We start from the raw sequence: 8373 nt of genomic DNA, 5'->3' as shown, positions 1-8373 counted from the left end.
CTGAAAACTCGCGGTTGGTAACTTTCAACTTTAGTGGTCCTTCATCTTTTCAGTCTCGTCTTCATTTGCTCACCATATGTCAGTCAGCAGGGACAGTGTCTCTGACATCACGTTTCACAGAGCACAATGACCTTTGCACAATCACTGAATGCACAATCAGCTGCTCTGTATGACCTCAACAGTAGAGATAATGTATATGATGCTGATAGGTGCTCTGTGTATAAATACAGATAACTAGAAAAGCACTCTGAGAGCGTAGACCTCCACCCAAGCAACTCATTTCAACCTATCACCAATTGTGATATTTGTATGTTTTGATATACACCACCTATTAATATACCAAACCTTATTTTATTCTACACTGATAGATCCCTTGACCAAGAAAACATGCCCTTATCATTTGAAATACTGTGATATCATGTTTAATTCAATAGTTGTTGACAAAATTCACTGTTTGCTTCACTGGTTATAGTTGCAGAACGATTGAAGATACAACAAATCTGTTCACACCATACTAATTCAGCAGCTTCATCAGCTTCATCAGCTACAATCTGGTGTTAGTTGCATGTCTTTATCTTTATTTGTTGAGTTACAGTGCCTGAAAATCTGCAAGCACCATAATACTTTCTGTTCTGGATCATCGTATCCCGAATTTTGTCAGGAGTCAGATCAAACTTTGATATGGCAAATGTATCCTTTACTTTGTTGCCAAGCAATCTGACCATTTATTGTGATTGAAAACATGCCTGAAAATGGCCCTATCTCACAGTGATATAAATTCCTGGATCCAGATGATAATCCAGAACTCTACCAAAATGTAACCATCTGTTCATAACTTCTTGAGGTATTTTACTAACCAGACCAAGAAATACTGGCAAAAACATAACCTCCTCGGTGGAGGTAACCATTAATGTTCTACTCACACTAACTTCGAAATAGCCACTTCATTTTCAGTCTCTCTCAGACCCACTGATTGGAGGCTCAGATGACAGAGGGGTGTAAATAATGATAACCGCAGCAATCTGTGGTCATGTGTGGAACTGCGGCTGAATATTGTCCGTTTGTCTGTATCTGTCAGGCCCTGAGGAAGGGAGCCCTCCCTCCAACCTCCTTTTCATACAGGGAGGCGCAGGATGATGATACTATAACCACAACAGCCACCTCCCTCAGGCCTCAGAGGGGAGGAGGGGCAGAAGAAAGGAAGTGGAGGAGAGAGGGAGAAACCAAACGAAAAACTGCAGGGCCTCCTGATTTGGACTTGGACATGGTAGAAAAGGAGGCGCATGATGAAGAAAGACAGAAGGAGGAGAGAGGGGGGAGGAGGAGGCAAGAGGAAGAGGAGGAGAGGAAAATGAGGAGTCAGACAGACAGACAGAGGATGAAGAGCAATCAGGGGAGCAGGGGAGGATGAGCAGAAGTTTACCCAGAAACACTGTTATGTACTTGGACACACCTCCAGCACTGCAGGAGGTGCAAGAGTCCACTGGAGAGATGAGGGGCAAAACAAGTGAGAACCAAAAGGAGGACGCAAGCTCCACCCACCCGTGCAAAGAATTCTGGGAGCTCAGCTACAGTTCAAAAAGCAGCCTTTTCCTTCCTCATTGCCGATTGATGATGTCAGTGGTAAGCACCAACATCTGTCTGACAGTGAATCAACCGCCAGCTTCTCCGAGATCAGCCTATCAGCAGCAAGCATCACCACCTCAGAGTGTCGGGAGGATTCAGAATGGAGGAGAGCCCAGCCGTCATGGCGACAGGGGGACATCCCAGGTCCTTGGCTCAAGCCAAGCCCGCAGAGACTAACACAGGTCCTGATTGGGAGTCGCCTCAGTGGGCAGAGACTGCAAGGTGGGCTCTCTCTCTGATTGGCCAGCTTTCGTCGGCTATATATAAGGGCTTTTTGGAGAAGACACAACTCTTCCTGCCTCTTATTGGATAACTGTTCTTCTGACACCTTCTGATTGGAGCAACCAGCAGATCTTTGTGTGATTGGCTGGTGGGCAGATATCAAGTCTCTGGCCAATGACAAGACCGCTGCACAAAAAGCCACGTTTGAGCCGCCTGAATTTATCCTTTAGTTTTTACCCATCATTGTGACATCTTCATCACTAAAACTTTATGCAAAGGACACCATCTGCTCGCCAGCAGCTCGCCAGCTGGAAATTTACGAAAGAGTTGCAATCCGAGCATGTGAATATCAGTGGAATGATTTTTTTATTTTTATAAACGAATGTGTGGACTGATGTTAGTGTTGTAAAGTTATTATTAATATTATTATTACAAATTTGCCCTGCTTGTAAAGAACCATGATGATGTAATAGAGCCATACACACACAGAGACGCATACATACACACACACACACACACACGCACGCACGCACAAACACAGGTTCAGGTCCAGCTGCGGACCTGCATCTCCGGATCATAAGTGCCCTCATTGTTTCAGCCCGTCACCCTGCGAGCTGGTGCTGAGGCTGAAAGGCAGACGTGTGCCACTTCCTGTCAGAAACCGCCACACAGCCAAACAGGTAAAGTGTCTCAGGATGGTGTGTAACACACTGGCAAAAAACGTCTATTTTCTGTCAACTGAGACACCTTTAAACTGTGTCCGTCATGTTGCCTCTTACCCTGAAGTCTGTGCACTCATTCTTCAACAATGGCGGACTCCAGAGTCACAGGGAAGTACACATCTGTCACACTCTGTCACCCCAAACACATAAGTAGATGTTTGGGAGTGGCACGATGGCCCAGCATTTGGCGCTGTCGCCTCACATGTATGTTCTCATCGTGGCCTGTGTTGGTTTCGTCCGGGTACTCCCGTTTCCACCCACAGACCACAAACATACTGTTAGGATGAGTGCAGGTGTGAATGTGTATTTTTGTATCTGTCTGCTCTGTATTTGTCTGGCTACCAGGTCAAATGTGACCCTGCCTCTTGCCCAGTGTCTGCTGGGATTGGCTCCAGCTCACAGTAAGGCACGGATAAACCTGTAGCAAAACAGATGGATGTTTGTGTGAAGGCATCATTAAGGCAGCTAGAATCATTGTCTGACTGACATCTCATGACACTGATCTGATATTGCTCAATAATAGAAATCATTACTGTTTAGCATTCACATTGATATAGAGTTGTACTGAAGTTAATACAGCGCAGGAAAGCACTCCATTGCCTGCATAGTTTGATGCTACAAAGCAGAGATGTGTCGTTGCACTTCTGGGGGACGCAACAGTTGATTGGAACAGACACTCCTGTCACATGATGTGCTTCATGCCCACTTCCTTCCTGTTTCTGTGTGGATTGTTTTCAGAACAAATAGTTGAACAAAACTGTAGTTTGTTGAAAAAAACTCAAAACATTTAACAGGACAAAAGATAAGTAAAGTTACAGATGAACAGATCGAATGAAGATGACTTTTTTTAATCCACCAAACACGCTGGTCACAGTTCTACTCTGGTTCTACAGGTCGAATTTACCAGCTCCCCTGCTTCATTTCATCTGCATGATGTTTGAATAAAGACTGAAAACAATACAATGACGTTGTTCCTGTTTTGCATGACAACTAGATAGATAGATACTTTATTAATCTCTCTGAGAAACATGCCGGATGAAGAAAGCCTCAGCACAATCCACTTCCAACAACAATCTACAACACCCTCCCTACCCCCCCCGCCAACATTTACGCCAATTTAAGTTAGCAAGAAAATAATCAGAAGTGAACGCGCTGTTTCTGCTAAAATTCGCAATTTTACATCCAACCATACTTAAAATCAGAACTCACTGGAAACACAATGGACCTAAGGGGACATAATGGGAAATAACGTTGCAGTGTTTGGTGCTTTGGTGGGTTGTACTCACTAACCTGTAGTTGTCATTCAGCAGCTCATTGCAGACTCCTGACGCTCTCCCGACCACCAGCTGCCTCCCTCCATCCCGTTCCTCCCCTCCTGACCTTTTGTTCGGGAACAGCCAGAAGCTCTTTGAGGCAGCAGGTGAGTGCTCTCCCAGCTTTCATTGTGTGGTTGGTTTCCTGTTTTTGTTGACCCCTCCAGACTCATGTGGTTCACGTTTTGGTTTGACTTCACTCGTCAAGTAAATGAAAGTAAATCAAAGTGGGTATACAAGATCATTAGATGGATTTAGTTTAAAATTTTCACCCGAAACGTTACAAGTCTAACTATAATTCATCAATGTTTTAGTTGCTTTTCAGTAGCTACTGACAAATTCAACACATGCTGTGTAACACATGTAACGCTTGTGTAAATTTAAGAACGCACATAAATAATGCTTGTCACTTTTGGAAATTACAATTTTAATTCGTATTGTGCTCCGTTATGTACACACCACGCAGATGTCTTTGAAAACACGTGATATAAACATGACAAGAGATTGAAATATAAACACATTTCGTTAAATTAGTTGCCAATAATCAGTTTTAAAATCAGAATAGGTTCATGATTGTGAAAACTATATAAATCGACTCAACAGATACAACACATTCTTTCTACTTGTCGAATGATGACAATGATAATATAAGAATGTGCCTCCGTGATGCGTTTGCTTACATAAACATAAATATAAACATAAACAATTCATTCCCGTGAATGTGCAAATAATCTGTGATGCAACTTGTATGTTGTTCAAGCGTTCAACGTACGCATCCCTGCGTACGTGCAGTTAGCACGCGCTTGGAGGATGGCGCAGTTCCCCCCCGGAATAAGTGCGAGACATTCCGAACAGACTGCGCTCGTTCGTTCGTCTGGGACTTGATAGCGGCTGTACGCCTTCTCCTGCGCCTGATGTATTTTTGTGTGCGTTTCTTTGCTTCCAGTTTCATTTCAATCAATTTACACTTCACCTCGGACATGGCTGTTGAAATACAGACGTCATTCAAGACACTCCGCTCTTTCCTACGCTCCCTGAAGTACACACGAGAAAAAATGTTTGAGCCAATAGGAGGAAGACCCGTGTCAACTCCAGCCAATCAGGTTGAAGGACAATTTCCCGCCGGTCAGTGGCTATAAGTACCTCCTATTGCACAAGTCTTCAATGCAGTTTATTCTTACACTGGGCTCATTACTGACCACGGTGAGAGTAATCCTCGAGTTTCATCTTTTATTGAGAAACTTCCTCATCTTCAGGGAACATGGTGAGTGTGGCGATATTACACACACACACACACACACACACACACACACTGTATTTCTGTTTCATCTATCATGTCGTTAGAATAGAATTCCACAGTATAAAGTGAGGTACCTTGGTTTATGCTAAGAGTCATCAAGATTGAATCAGTGTTCACTCACTAGCACTCGACTGCCAACGTTGCATCTTAAACCCAGAAAAGTGTTTGTCAATTCATCTTCCTCCGGAGTTTTACACTTAGAAATTTTTCCACTTCGTCTGTTTTAGCGCCTGATCAAACACCTCATTGAAACCACACACACCATCATTATATCTCATCTTTCAGTGACTTGAGGGTTTTTGTGTCCCAAACTAAAATGTTTGCAGCTGTTTGGCTTTAAGGCAGAATGTCTCAGACCACAAGACTTTCTGTCATGCTTGAAGTTAATTTGCCTGGATGATCAGTGTGGGAATGTGAAATTTGTCTCTGAAGGAGTATTCAGAGTTAAAATGACCATGCTGCATTTTACTCTCTGGTATTTTTAGTTTAAACAAAGAACCAGTTTTCCTCTGATTTTGTTCCCCCTCTGCAACTCCACAACTTTCCACAATCACATGCCCTCAGCACTGAATGTTTATAGAAATGTTCGTTACTTTTCATTTAAATGTATGTTTTTCCCACAGCGTGAGTGCATCTCCATCCACGTCGGTCAGGCTGGTGTGCAGATCGGCAATGCCTGCTGGGAGCTTTACTGCCTGGAACATGGGATCCAGCCAGACGGCCAGATGCCAAGTGACAAGACTCTTGGAGGAGGAGTATGATTCTTTCAACACCTTCTTCAGTGAGACTGGAGCTGGAAAGCACGTCCCCAGAGCTGTTTTTTGTGGACTGGAACCCACTGTCATCGGTAACGTCTCGTTCAGTCTATAGATCTCGTTGTTTATTTGCTTTCCAGTCAGCTAAACTTTCCTATGATATGACTTTGTCAGATGAGGTGCGCACTGGGGACCTACCGCCAGCTGTTCCACCCTGAGCAGCTGATCACCGGTAAGGAGGATGCTGCCAACAACTACGCCCGTGGACACTACACCATCGGCAAAGAGATCATTGACCTGGTGCTGGACAGGATCCGCAAGCTGGTGGGGAACTAGATATGCAGAGAAGGAATGAATGGATGAGAACGATGAAAGCAGGTTCGGTCATGTCTCTCCCTCTGTCCTCAGGCTGACCAGTGCACTGGCCTTCAGGGCTTCCTGGTGTTCCACAGCTTCGGCGGTGGCACCGGCTCTGGTTTCACCTCCCTGCTGATGGAGCGTCTGTCTGTAGACTACGGCAAGAAGTCCAAGCTGGAGTTCTCCATCTACCCAGCTCCCCAGGTGTCCACTGCAGTGGTGGAGCCCTACAAACTCCATCCTGACCACCCACACCACCCTGGAGCACTCTGACTGTGCCTTCATGGTGGACAACGAGGCCATCTACGATATCTGCCGTAGGAACCTCGACATCGAGCGTCCTACATACACCAACCTGAACAGGCTCATCAGTCAGATTGTGTCCTCCATCACTGCGTCCCTCCGTTTCGATGGCGCCCTCAATGTTGATCTGACCGAGTTCCAGACCAACTTGGTGCCCTATCCTCGTATCCACTTCCCTCTGGCCACGTATGCCCCAGTCATCTCAGCAGAGAAGGCTTACCATGAGCAATTAACAGTGGCTGAAATCACCAACGCCTGCTTCGAGCCAGCCAATCAGATGGTCAAATGCGACCCTCGCCACGGCAAATACATGGCCTGCTGCCTTCTGTACCGAGGTGATGTGGTGCCCAAAGATGTCAATGCTGCCATTGCCTCCATCAAAACCAAGCGCACCATCCAGTTTGTGGACTGGTGCCCCCACTGGGTCAAGGTTGGCATCAACTACCAGCCGCCCACTGTGGTTCCTGGTGGAGACCTGGCCAAGGTCCAGAGGGCCGTGTGCATGCTGAGCAAACACCACTGCTATCGCAGAGGCCTGGGGCTCGTCTCGACCACAAGTTTGATCTGATGTACGCCAAGCGCGCCTTTGTTCACTGGTATGTGGGTGAGGGTATGGAGGAGGGAGAGTTCTCTGAGGCCAGAGAGGACATGGCCGCTCTGGAGAAGGATTATGAGTGAGTTGGAGTTGACTCCATCGAAGGAGAGGAAGACGAAGAAGGAGAGGAGTATTAGAATAATGCAAGCTGACATAAACAAGTTTGTGTTCAAAGTCAGGTTTGGCAGAAGTTATGTCAATAGCTCTATCTTTAAATTACATTGAATTGACTAATAAATTTTTGGATGTGCAAAAGTTGGACTTGTGACTTTCTGCTTCCACAGCTGCTGTGCCATTCCTTACCTCAAGTAAAATTTTGTAACATAGAAAAACATCTGTCGCAGCTCTTGATGGGGAAAACTGTTGGGCTAAAACCTCACTGCTGCACATTTTATGTAGCCTGTGAAATTAGGATGCACTAATTTGATTTTCTGAAAGAGCCTGATCTTCAAGCGTTACATGAGGGTGTTCCAATTCCATCCCATGGACTGCAGGCTTGAGAGGGATATTCAGATAAAGCTCAAAGTGTGATTACAGCAGTAAACACAAACCAATAAATATAAAGACAACATATTCCAAGTATTAGTACATGGTTTATGGAAGCACGTTAGCCTGTTTTTGTTTCTTGAAAAATTTTAGGCATAACTAGTGGTAACGTCTTGTAGTACTTGTATGTAGCCATATCCTGAAAGGTACGAGAAACTAGTTTCTGTTTATTACAATTAGCTTTTAACTTTAAACTTCACGTATCTGTAGTCCATTTGATTTGATGAGAAAAATTCAAGAAAAGGGAGCAAATGAAATAATGGCCAGGAGAGGGGAAGCAACATGCTGTTGTTTCCAGTCAACAACCCAAAGAGGGAAAGTGAGAGTAGTTTCTTGTTGCCGTAAGATGTCACCTCTGAGCACTGTTTTCGACAGTGAAGCGACAGGAGATGAAACATAACTTTTATAAGAAATCAACGTGTCATGTACACGATCATTTTAAAAATCAGTTCTGATTTTTGGCTCGGTGCAATGCTTTAGCTGGGTTCTCTGTCGGCCATTAGTTGATGTTTTATTAACATTTTATGTTGTGATGGATTGCTGGTGTATATGTGTTGCCCCTTCTTTATACCGCGTTTCATTTTTTAGTTATTGCTGTGGGCATGAGACCGAAGCACTGATCCGGATGGATGCT

The 8373-nt window shown here is 44.7% G+C and overlaps 1 pseudogene; it reads left to right on the top strand.

The window, feature by feature from the left end:
• The first annotated feature begins 5809 nt into the window (after window positions 1-5809).
• Window positions 5810-7330, top strand: LOC144741442 (tubulin alpha-1B chain-like; annotated as a pseudogene).
• The last annotated feature ends 1043 nt before the right edge of the window (window positions 7331-8373 follow it).

The sequence above is a fragment of the Lampetra planeri genome, unplaced genomic scaffold (assembly GCF_965212315.1).
Source record: "Lampetra planeri unplaced genomic scaffold, kcLamPlan1.2.h2 scaffold_548, whole genome shotgun sequence".
NCBI lineage: Eukaryota > Metazoa > Chordata > Hyperoartia > Petromyzontiformes > Petromyzontidae > Lampetra > Lampetra planeri.
The sequence above is the reverse complement of the archived record's forward strand: the minus strand, read 5'-3'. Positions and strand labels throughout refer to the sequence as shown.